This window comes from Sorex fumeus, unplaced genomic scaffold (assembly GCF_029834395.1).
Source record: "Sorex fumeus unplaced genomic scaffold, SorFum_2.1 ptg000037l, whole genome shotgun sequence".
Lineage (NCBI taxonomy): Eukaryota > Metazoa > Chordata > Mammalia > Eulipotyphla > Soricidae > Sorex > Sorex fumeus.
This window is the reverse complement of record NW_026606094.1, coordinates 65,848,010-65,860,854: the sequence shown is the minus strand read 5'-3', so window position 1 is coordinate 65,860,854 and position 12,845 is coordinate 65,848,010.

Below are 12,845 nucleotides of genomic sequence, written 5' to 3'. Positions count from 1 at the left end.
AAGCAAAGAAAGTCAGGGGGAAAAGAACCAATGAATACCAAATGATCTCACTCATCTGTGGAATATAGAGAAATAAAGCAAGGGAATGGATGGTATAGAACAATAACAAACTTTTGACCTTGGACCACAAAACTAATTACAAGAAGGGGAGAGAAAGTGGAGACAATTATAGATCAGACAAGAAGTAACATAAAGATAGGGGTAGAACTTTGTGGGTACTTCAGCGCTGGGTTAAATGTCTTTAGACATTTAACATTATTGCAAGCATGTCACCTACACCATAATTAAAAAATAAAATAAATATCATAAAAAATCCCTTACTAACTCTGCACTTCCCAGGATCATGTAACTTAACATACGCCCTCTTTAGCTGGGATAGAGAAGGGCCCATTATGACAATGATGGTTGGAAGGGATCACTCTGGATGGCAGATGTGTGCTGAAAGTGGGTAAAGGACCAAACATGATGCCCTCTCAGTATCTGTATTGCAAACCATGATGCCCAAAAGGAGAGAGAGAGAGAGAGACAGACAGAGACAGAGACAGAGACAGAGACAGAGAGAGACAGAGAGAGAAAGAAAGAGACAGAGACGGAGAGAAAAAGAGAGGGAGAGAGGGAGGGAAAGGCAGAGGGGAGACAGAGACAGAGACAGAGGCAGAGAGAAAGAAGGAAAGTGCCTGCCACAGAGGCAGGCTCGGGGAGAGAGGGTGGCAGGAGAGATACGGGGGATACTGGTGGTAAGAAATGTACACTGGTGGCGGGATGGATTTTGGAACATTATATGACTGAAACTCAGTCATGAAAGCTTTGTAACTGTATCCCACAGTCATTCAATTTAAAATAATAATAATAATAAATAAAACCTAAAAAATGCCCTTCATTTAGCAAAACATTAACCAGGAGAAAAATATGATGAGCATGAATGTAGAAATACCACATAGAAAAAAAAATTATTGAATTGTTGCAAAGTCTATGATTACAGAGCAGAAACTACATATAAATATAGTATCTGTGGAAATAAAATGATGCTTACAAATCATCTGCCAAAAATTGGTCTGACAGCTGTTTTGTTGTTAAGAAAACCAATCTTTATTGATGAGAAGGAATGTTATGTCCTAGCTAGCACTGAGAAACTGCGAGAAATTACAGAACACCAGTACAATTATAGGCACTACAGACAAAACCTAGGAGAGAAGAAATGGACTGTTTTTGTTTTCTGGTCTCAGTAGACAAACTAATAAGGTCAATAAAAGTGCCTCCAGCCACATACTTCAACCCTGAAGGTCTTATAAAACTTTCAGACAGAAAGTGACTCTCAAGCCTTAGTATCTTGCAACTCTAGTTTTATTAACCGCATCAAGAGGTAGATGTGCATTAATCAACATCCCTTGTTATACGTATTTGTAAAACCAGTCAAATAAAATCGCCCATCAAATTAATGATCTGAATTGTAAAAGAACGAAGCAAATTTATGTGATCAGATGTGGGAACCAGAGGGAGTAGTGAAAACAAAAGTGATGGTTTGCTCAGCCTGCCTTAGGGCTAACCACAAACCACGCCCCACACCAGCGAGCATTTTGAACCTGAGATCAGCACTCACCATAGTCAAACAAGAAACAAAAGCAGGATTTCCCTGTCCAGCTCTAATTCTCAAAATAAAGAAGACCTGAGATCAGGAACTCCTAACAAAATAGCAGCAACGGAATCCATACAGTTGATCAACAGGCACATGAAAAAAATGCTTACCATCTCATGTTACAAGAGAAATACAAATCAATGGGATATAACCTCATTTGGATATGAGCTCATACCTCTGAGAATGGATATTTTTGCAAGTAATGGCTTACTTGCAAAAAGTAAGAACAGTAAGTGTTGGAGAAGATGTGGAGAGAAGCTAACTTCTGGATACTGTTGGTGAGAATATTATTGGTGCAATCATTACGGAAAGAACTTCGGGGATGACTCAAGAAAATTGAAGATAGAAGTTACGTATGATCTTATTATTGCACTGCTGAATATTTATCCAAAGGAAACCAACACATTAATCCAAAACAATTTATGCATCCCTATTTTTATTGTGTGGGCTGGAGCGATAGCACAGCAGTAGGGCATTTGCCTTACAAGCGGCCAACATAGCCGACCCGAGTTCGATTCCTCCGCCCCTCTCGGAGAGCCGGGCAAGCTACCGAGAGTATCTCGCCCGCACGGCAGAGCCTCGCAAGCTACCCGTGACGTATTCGATATGCCAAACACAGTAACAACAAGTCTCATGATGGAGACGTTACTGGGCCCGCTTGAGCAAATCGATGAACAACGGGAGGACCGTGCTCGACCAATTTTTTATTGTAGCTGGAAACCAATGATGTGCTTATCAGAGAAGAAGAGATAAAGAACATGACATATTTTCCCCCCAAAGATAAAATCAGGCCATTTAAATTTTCTTTCTTTTCTTTAGATACTGTTACATGTTTTGTTTGGAAAGTTAGACTTTAAAAGCCTATAGTCCCTTGCAAAATCTCTTAACAAGGAAGCTCCTTTTCTTTGACCCAAACAAAAGAAGTACCAAATTATTTGGTCTCCCTGGCTTCCTTCCACATGAAAACCCCTACACTTCTGCCTGGAGCTCCTTCAAAGGAGCTTTGACAGGTTCCTTATGAACCTGCTTCTGATCCTGTAACCCTGGAGTGGCTCCAACTAGCAGGCGCTGGCTGCCCTTTCCAGCCCGCAGGGATGACTGGCTCAAGGCCGTAAAAAGCCTCCCGAAGCTCACAGCCTCTGTTGTTTGCCATTAGGCAGAAACACGCAGTCATCTCTCCCGCACTGCCAGGCTATCATCTCTCTTCAGCCCCACAAGCTTCTTTCAACATCAGAGCTTCTCTTCCCATTCAAAAACGCCCTGAGAGGGAGGAAAGAGAAGAGGGGCTCCAAGGAGGTCCTCGACTATAAAGTTAGCCCCAGCACCGAGAATACACAGTGGCTTTCTCTCCCATTTCTTCCCATTCTGAGCCCTTCTTTATGAGCAGAGTCTCCCTGCCTGCCTCTCAGCTGTTATCTGCTTCTTCAGAAAGTTAATGCAGCTTCCAGAGCTTTTCTTCCTCTCTCCTGTTAATCTTGCTTCTGGAAGCAGACTGCTGCCCTTCCTCTGCTGTCATCCCCCTAAGCCAAGTCTCAATTAGCCAGCCTGGTGGTGATTACTGTCTTGTCACTTCACCATTCAGACTTTCTTTAATTCCCTGGAACTTGCCAGCCCCCTTTCCCTCCTCTTTCCTCCCTCCCAAGCATTCTTGCTAAAACTGGAGCCATTGAGATCTCAAGCTGTGTGATTCTGCAGGGGCTAGAGGGCTGATGGGTAGAATGCCTTTTTCCGTAGATCTAGACATGCTTTCATGTTTCGAATGTCCATAGATGAAAGCCTTCTACTGGAGCTCCAGAAGCCTATAAACTGCCCCAGTGAAACAGAAACTGTTGTGAGCCTGAGGACCAAAGGATTTCAGATGGAACCAGGAAACCCAAAATCAGACCTGAGCCTAATTTTTGAATAATGTTTTTGAAAAGGAGGATTCAAGCTCTCACATTCTTTTTTTATAATTTTATTTTATTTTTTAATTAATTACTATGACATACAGTTACAGACTTATAAACTTTTGTGCTTACATTTCAGTCATACAATGATCGAGTACCCATCCCTTCACCAGTGCCCATTCTCCACCATCACTGATCCCAGTATCCCTATCACCACCACTACCACGTCCCCCCAACCCCACCCTGTCTCTGTGGCAGGGCATTCACTTTTGCTCTCTCTCCTTTTGTGGTTTGCAATAGAGGTATTGAGTGGCCATTATGTTCGGTCTATAGTCCGTACTTTCAGCACACATCTTCCAACCAAAATGGGTCCTCCCAACATCCTTTACTTGGTGTTCCCTTCTCTATCTGAGTTGCCTTTCCCCCCAGAATGTGAGGTTCCAACTCGTGGAGCAATCGTCTTGGTCCTTATCTCTACTATCCTTGGGTGTTAGTCTCCCATTTTGTTACTTTGTATTCCATAAATGAGTGTGGTCCTTCTATGTCTGTCCCTCTCTTTCTGACTCATTTCACTTAGCATGATACTCTCCATGTTAATCCACTTATATGCAAATTTCACAACTTCATATTTTCTAACAGCTGCATAGTATTCCATTGTGTAGATGTACCAAAGATTCTTTAGCCAGTCATCTGTTCTCGGACACTCAGGGTTTTTTTTTTCCAGATTTGGCTATTGTAAACAGTGCTGCAATGAACATACAAGTGGAGATGTCATTTCTACTATACTTTTTTGCATCTCTGGGATATATTCCCAGAAGTGGTATTGCTGGGTCAAATGGGAGCTCAATTTCTAATTTTTAGACAGGCTTCCATACTGTTTTCCAAAAGGGCTGAACCAGTCAGCATTCCCACCAGCAGTGAAGGGGAGTCCCTTTCTCCCCACATCCATGCCAACACCGGTTGCTTTTGTTTTTCTGGATGTATGCCAGTCTCTATGTTGTGAGATGATATCTTGTTGTTGTTTTGATCTGCATCTCCCTGATGAATTAGTGATGTAGAGCATTTTCTTATGTGCCTTTTGGCCACTTGATTTCTTCTTCAAGAAAGTTTTTGTTCATTTCATTGCCCCATTTTCTGGTTGGGTTAGATGTTTTCATCTTGTAGAGTTCAACCAGTGCCTTGTATATTCTTGATATCAAGCCTTTATCAGATGGATATTGGGTGGATATCCTTTCCCATTCTGTAGATTGTTTTTTTATTCTGGTCACTGTTTCTTTTGAGGTAAAGAAGCTTAGTTTAAGATAGTCCCATTTGTTTATCTCTGTTTCCAGTTCCTTGGTCAATGGCTAGTTATCTTTGAAGATACCTTTAGCTTCAATGACGTGGAGGGTTTTACTAACCTTGTCTTCAATGTACCTTATGGATTCCGGTCTGATGTTGAGGTCTTTAATCCATTTTTATCTGACTTTTGTGCATGGTGTTAGGTAGAGGTCTGAGCCCATTATTTTTTCATGTAGCTATCCACGTTTGCCAGCACCATTTGTTAAAGAGGCTTTCCTTGCTCCATGTCACATTCCTTGCTCCCTTATCAAAGATTAGATGATCATATATTTGAGGGTGTGTGTAAGGATATTCAACCCTGTTCCATTGATCTATTGCCAAGCTCTTACATTCAATGCTGAAAGATGAAGCCACTCATCAGGAAAGTTCACCCCCAAAGTCAATGCTAAGGTCTTAGTGTTTTCTTTTGGCTCTGGCAATAACTGAGTGACCGGCTATAAAACCTTGACATCTTGGGGCTGGAGCCATAGCACAGCCGGTAGGGTGTTTGCCTTGCACGCAGCCGACCCGGGTTCGATTCCCAGCATCCCATATGGTCCCTCGAGCACCGCTAGGAGTAATTCCTGAGTGCATGAGCCAGGAATAACCCCTGTGCATCGCCAGGTGTGACCCAAAAGGCAAAAAAAAAAAAAAAAAACCTTGACATCTTGACAGCAGTTTGTTCAGAAGATCAGGCATTTTACTTTGAGTTAAAAGTATAAATTTATTCTTTTCTGAAGGCACATTGTAATTAGTACCTGAAAGAAAAGACAAACAGAATGGGGGAAAGAGCTACAAGATTTAACAACATTGTCATGCTGGAATGGGAATCAAGGAATTAGAAGAAAGAAAAAAAGGAAAATTCCCTGTTCCATGAGAGAGGGATCAAAGTGAAAAACAATTCCATCCTGCAAGTTGCCCTGAGAGACTTATAAACGGGAGAGCCACGGGGGCAAAATACAGCTGGAAGCAAAAAAAAAAAAAAAAGGCAGGAGAAAGAAAGGCTTTGGCAATCACTCTGGCTGGCTTTCGAAATCATTATGGCTGCAGAGAGCTTAATCTTAGCTTCCTCCCAGCAGCCAGTCAGATTAGCTACCTTCCCTCTTCTCCACCAGAAAGAGGGACCTACTGGAAATTGAGAATACTGGATAAATGACAGAAGCAGATCACCACCCTCCTGCCAGTTTCCCAAATCCAGCTTACCAGAGAGCCCTGGGTAGAAGGAAATTGGGAGAATATTCTTTGAACAAATCAAATGGTTCCAGAAAAGTTATTATAAGAGAGGCAAAGATTTCTCTACTCTCTTGGATTCAGTAACTGTGCCTGTGAAATAAGCTGACCAAAAGACATATGGGAAGAGGGGGGAAAAGGAATGCATTCACACGGTTATCAAGCAAACGTGTGGGAGAAGTCAGTGGCTTCAGGAATTGTTGAAAGAACTTGAAATTTATGTAGGATATAAAGACAGAAAAACCAATTTGTCAAGAAATTGTAAGACAAAAACAGGTTTAGGGTTTGGGGAATGAAAAACTTATGGAGAAGCAAAACACATTGGGGATTGCGGGTGAGGAATTAACAGATGACAAGAGCTCCTTAGGGATCTGTTGTGTAGGTTCCCTTGGGAGCCTGTATCAGGATTGATAGCAAATAGAGTTCTCTCCTGGAGACCGAATATGGGAAATGAAGATACACTTGCAAATTCACTCCTTGTTTTAAGGCAAGTAGGTGAACAACAGAGAGTTTTTCTTGTATCTGCTTCTTTCAAATTGTCTTCAGTTGAAAACAACTGCATGACAAAGTAACTTATTTGGGGATGCCTCTCCTGATACCTTAATATGACCCATAAAAGTCACCCTTAAGTGCTGAGTATTGGTGTTTCCCAAAGAGACAGCAAATCATTCTATACAAATCCTAAGGATTAGTACACATGCACACAGTTCTCAGCCAAAATTTTAGCACACTACTTCTTTTTTTTTTTTATGGTATGTGGATCTTTTTTTTTCCTTTTTTATTTATTTATTTATTTATTTATTTTACAGTTGTAGATTTACAATTTTTTGTGCTTGGGTTTCAATTATACAATGATCAGATACCCATCCCTCCACCAGTGCCCGTTTTCCACCACCATGGATAATATCCCTCCCACCCCCATCCCCCCATCCCCCCCTGTCTCTGTAGCAGGGCAATCCCCTGTGTTCTCTCTCTCCTTTTGGGTGTTGTGGTCTGCAAAAGAGGCATTGAGTGGCAAACATGTTCAGTCCATAGTCTACTTTCGACATGCATCTCCCCTCCTGGGAGGATCCTCCAAACATCCTTTATTTGGTGCTCCCTTCTCTATCTGAACTGCCCTTTCCTCTAGAATACCCGGCTGGCCTTTAAGTTATGGAGTAATCCTCCTGGTGCTGATCTCAGCTATTCTTGGGTATTAATCTCATACTTTGTTACTTTATATCCCCCAGATGAATGCAATCTTTCTATGTCTATCCCTCTCTTTCTGACTCATTTCGCTTAGCATGATACTTTCCATATTGTACCACTTGTATGTAAATTTCATGACTTCATCTTTTCTAAGAGCTACATAGTACTCCATTGTGTAGATGTACCAAAGTTTCTTTAACCAGTCATCTGTTCTTGGGCATTCAGGTTTCTTCCAGTTTCTGGCTATTGAAAAGAAGCACACTACTTCTAAGTAAGAAAATATCACAAAGCATCTTCCAATATTTGAGTAACAACAAAGATCAAGAACAAAAAAAGGAGATCTAGAAAAATGAGAAACACTATTTAGAGACATAATAGAGGAAAATAGAAAGTAAAGACCAATGTAAACAATTATTAATGTCTTCAAAAGTAAAATAAAAAAAAAACATATCCCTAACATAAAATAGCATACAGGAAAAAAAAGAAGGGAGGGGACTAAAAGAGGGAAAGAAAAAGGCAAGATGGAAATGGAGAAAATCCCAAAGCAAACCTCTGGGGTCCAGGATATGGTTTAGCAGTTAAGGTGCTAGCATGCACCTGACCCAGGTTCAATTTCAACACCACATGGTGCCCTGCGCATTCCTGGGTGCAGCCCCAGAGACCTCCATGCATTTCCCTGGTGCCTTGGGTCATCTACACACCACAAAGCCCAAGAAACATTGCATCCTTTGGTTTTTACTCTAAACCAGTGGCAAAAAGGTTGGCCAAGGATCACCAATAGGGCCCTCCTGAGGACTGTTGGAGTGCCTCCCTCAAAAAACAAAACTAAAACCTTCTAAAATTTTAGAAATATGAAACAAAATTGTGGCTTTCTCTTAGAAATCAAAATCTAAAGACAAGGAAGAGACACATTAGAAAATGAAGATTAGAAAACCATAGAGTATTATCAGATCAAGTTTCTTGTTTCAGGAAAATTATTAAATAAGAAGAAAAGGGAACTGGCAAGTGCCTGATGTAATTAATAAAAAGATTAATTTAAAAAATCCCCTTTAATGCACATGACTGAATTTTCAGAAAGTCAGTTATCAAAGATAGATCCTCTAAAAATAAAAAATTGATGGTACTAAATCTCTCAGGAGCATCAGTGAATGCCTGGAGACAATAAAGCAACACCTTCCAAAGTGTTACAGAGAATGATTTCCACAAGTCTACACCTATCCAAATTACTAATCCATTTTTATGTGGAAATAAAAACACTTCGAACCTACAATGTCCTTTAAAAGTGATCTCAATGTGCACTTTCTCAGAAAGCTATTTTTTCAGTTAGGACATTCTATAATAGAGCTAACTGCAGTCAGTACACATAAAGTTTTGTTTCCTTGGCTCTCAACTTTAAAAAATCTAGAAATAAGGAAGTCAGCCAGTTGTATGACTCCAAGAAAGCATCAGGGAAATAGTAACTTTTCCTGTTAAAATAGAAACTTTTTGACTGCTTTTAGTCCATTTACCATCTTCTTTATTATAGCAGAACCCTGGTGATCACCTCCACATTTCAAGCAGAGAAAAGGGAAAGAAAAAAGCAAGCAGAGAAGGCAAAAAGAAAACTGCCTCAAAAATCTCAGGCTGTTATTGGCCATTTCTGTCTAAAAGGGAGCTGAGGAGAGGCAGTTTTGTTATTTGCTGCATCCAATAATGACAGACTCTGGTAGTGGTAAGGAGAAGATAATGATGTTAGGCAACTAGCAGTGCAATAAGAAACATTCTCCTCTCAAATGCGATGGCACAGCAAGAAAAGAGGATACAAGGTATGTGAGACCCCCATGAGCTAACATGAGGCGAGAGGGTGGGAAGACCTGACCACTGAGAGAGCAGTGTGAGATGGAGGTGACTGGGCAAGGTTGCCAATAACGACCCCAAAACCTGGGGTGTTTGATCAGATGTCCATTTTAAATGTTTTTCAGTTATGTTGGATAATATGAGAGAAAAGTCTTCAAAAGGATAAAAATGAAGTGTAAGGATCACTTGATCACTTGACTTCCCATTAATCATTGATTTGCTCAAGCAGGCACCAATAAAGTCTCCATTTGTCCCTGTCACGTACTAGGATAGCCCAATGGCGTCTGTTCATTCTAGGAACACAAAGAACCTCAAACCGATCATTCAGGATCTTGAGGAAGAAGTCTGACCATCTTGTAGGTGGGTGGCTATGCGGTCCTTTGACGTCCCATGGAATCCAGTCGGTAACGGCTCTAATCCAGCAGTCGTCTCCAAATCTCATTACGTGTCCAGCCCATCTGGTTTTTGATGCCTTGGCAAATGAGAGAGCATCCCTGATTCTTGAGCGTTGATAGAGGTCAGAACTCCGGATTTTTCTCTCATTTGAGTGAAACGTGATACTCCAAGCATAGCTCTTTCTATTCTGCTTTGGGAGACCCAAATGTTCTCATCCTGTTTTCATAGGGCCCAGGTCTCTGAGGCGTATGGTAATGCAGGAAGAACACTGGAATGGATGAGACTGGAATCGGAGGTTCTCCGCCCTCTTAGCTATTTCCTCGATGCTCTTGAAGGCATTCCAAGCCACTCTCTTCCTCCTGTGCAATTCAGGTGCCTGATCATTCGTCATGTTGACTTCTCGACCTAGGTACACAAAACTGTTGAATTCAGAGATGGTTGTTCCGTTGAGAGTGAATGGAGCGTCAGGAATGAGGCCGTTTCTCATAAACATTGTCTTCGTGAGATTCAGCTGGAGTCTGACCTTTCCACACTCATGGTCAAAGTCAGCCAGCATTTGTGCTGCTTGGCTAATGTATGGTGTTATTAGAACGATGTCATCAGCAAAGCGGAGGTGATGAAGTTGCCGACCATCTACCTTCACTCCCATTCCTTCCCATTCTAGTCGTCGCATCACGTTCTCAAGGGTGGCACTAAAGAGTTTCGGTGAAATGGTATCACCCTGCCGAACCTCTCTCTTGAATTGGATGATCACTTCTTTGCAGAATGTTGAAATCCTGGTAGTGAATCCATAATACAGCTCACAGAGGATACTGATGTATTGAGTTTGAATGCCCTGATTGTCTAGGGCGTCAATGACAGCTTCCGTCTCAACAGAATCAAATGAACGAACGTTTTAATCAATGAACATTAGACAAAGTGGCATCTTGAGCTCCCGAGAAACCTCAATGAGCTTGGTTATTATGTGGATATGGCCGATCGTGCTGAATCCTTTGCAGAACCCAGCATGCTCACATGGTTGTCCTTCATCTAGTGTTCTACCAATACTGTCCAGGATGACTCGAGTGAACAGCTTGTAGATGACAGACAATAGGCAGATACGGAGATAGTTGCCAATGTTGTGGATGTCTCCCTTCTTGTACAGTAGTACAGTCCTGCTGGTTTTCCATTGGGATGGAACCTTGCATTCAGACAGGTGTGAAGAGCCGAGCTAGCATATTGATGAGTACTGACGGCAGGTTCTTCAGGTGTTCAGGTCTGACCTTGTCCTGGCCAGGTGCTCTTCATTTTTTTTACCAACAAAATGATGTGCCAGATTTTGGAAGGGAGAACGTTGGGAACTACATAACCATCCAGCGGAATTTGGTAGGTGGGTAGGTGGACGTGGCTATCAAAAAGATCTGAGTAGAAGTCATAAATAATCTTCTCCATTGCTCTTCTGGAAGATGTGATAGATCCGTCAGGATGTTGGGGGTCATCTTGGTCTTGTAGTTGGCGAAGGACAGGTGGGCATTTCGAATGCTTTTCCCAGCTTCTGTTGCATCTACCAGCACTGCTGCTCTTCTCTCTTTGAGGTCTTCCTTTATCGCTTCTCTGCACTGCTTTGCAAGCTCAGACATTCACTTGTGGTTGCCTGAGGCATGCACCAAGCCATGTTGGCGAATAAGCTCAAGAGTTTTCGAAAACAGACATTTTTTTTTTTTTTGTGGCTGTCTCTCTCTTGGCGTTACTCACACAATCATGGAGGTGCTGAACCAGACAATCGTATTCCTCATCAATGTCAATGACAGCATCTTCCCATGTTGCAGCACTAATGCCAAAGAGCTCCCAGTTGGTGATCATTCTGGGAGTTCTCTTCTTAAACTTTGCAGCCCTTTCTCCCCACTCCATGAAGTAGAATTTTGCATGAAGGAGACGGTGATCCGATCCCATTTGGAATTTTGGGACAACAGCAAAAACAAAACAGTCAAAACAGTTGATTGAACATAATGTGGTCAGTTTCATTGTGGAACCATCCACTGGGAGACTCCCACGTCCAACGTTTAGATTCGGCCTTCTGGAACTGTGAGTTACCATGGATGGTCTTGGTCGACATAATGAACTCAGTCTCTCACCCTGTTCGTTCCATTCTAGGTCATGGGTCCTGATGTGGAGTTCTTCGGCTGATCTTCTCGGTCCTATCTTGGCATTAAAATCACCAACAATGATCTTGTAGAAGGTGTGGTCTTCTTTATAGAACTTCTCCAGCTCCATGTAGAACTTCTCAATTTCTCCTTCATCATAATTGGATGTTGGTGCATAGACAACGAAGATAGAAACTGCCGGCAGCGAGACACATCTATTCAAGCGTAATCATCTGATTTGGGTTGTTAGGCATTCGAATGAATCAATGCTCGTGGCCAGTGCTCATGGCCAAGTGTAAGGAAAGAAATGTTATTATCACAGATACCTCAGTTCTTTAGTAAACATTGTAATAAGAATATATTTAATAAAAATATAATTTAATAAAACTATAATTACATTTTTGTATGGAAAGGAGAGACAGTAGGATCATGGGATATAGATGATGTCTAACTCTTATAATAAGAATTTATAATATAAACCCAAAAGTGATCAATTAAGAAATTCTATACGTCTAAACATATACCCTCTCACACACAATTTGGAATGTTTGGGTGGGGAAGAGTTGTTGGGGAACAGTTTTCCCCCCAATGGTACCTGGACACGTTGCACACTGGGTCTGGCCAGACTTGGGGCAAAGGTTAACGGGCATACAGAGAAACACCGTCAGGGAGCAGTTGATTGCTGTTCACTTTATTGTCAAATATACACATATTTTATAGGGGTTCTCGGCTTAAGAGGATGGTCCAATCACAGAAAGTTTAGCATTATTGGTTATCACCTGTCCAGCTCTGCTTTGCCCCAGTCCAATCCCAATCAAGGCCAGATGCTGCTAGATGCTGCAGTTAGGATGACTTGCTAAGCATACATGACAGTTTCTGTGATTAGGGCTCCTGTGACTAGGAGGTCGAGTGAGGCTCAAGGCCAAACACCCGGTGTTGGCTGACACCCTGTTCTTGCCAACTTTGCCCAGATACTTCCTCTTGCGAGGCTTTGCTTCTCGGCTGCTTTGCAAGGTCAGGTCTTATCAGCATTAGTGTCTGTCACCGTGCTCCACAAATTTGGAATGTTTGGGTGGGGAAGAGTAAAGGTAGAGAGATTAATGAAGGACCCAGAAGGCTCTATTTGTGTACTGGGTGATAGTGAATGCGGACTGGGTTGCATGCTTTGCTTGTAGGAGGTGAGGTTCTATCCCTGGCATCATATGGTATGCTGAGTACTGTCAGGAGCAA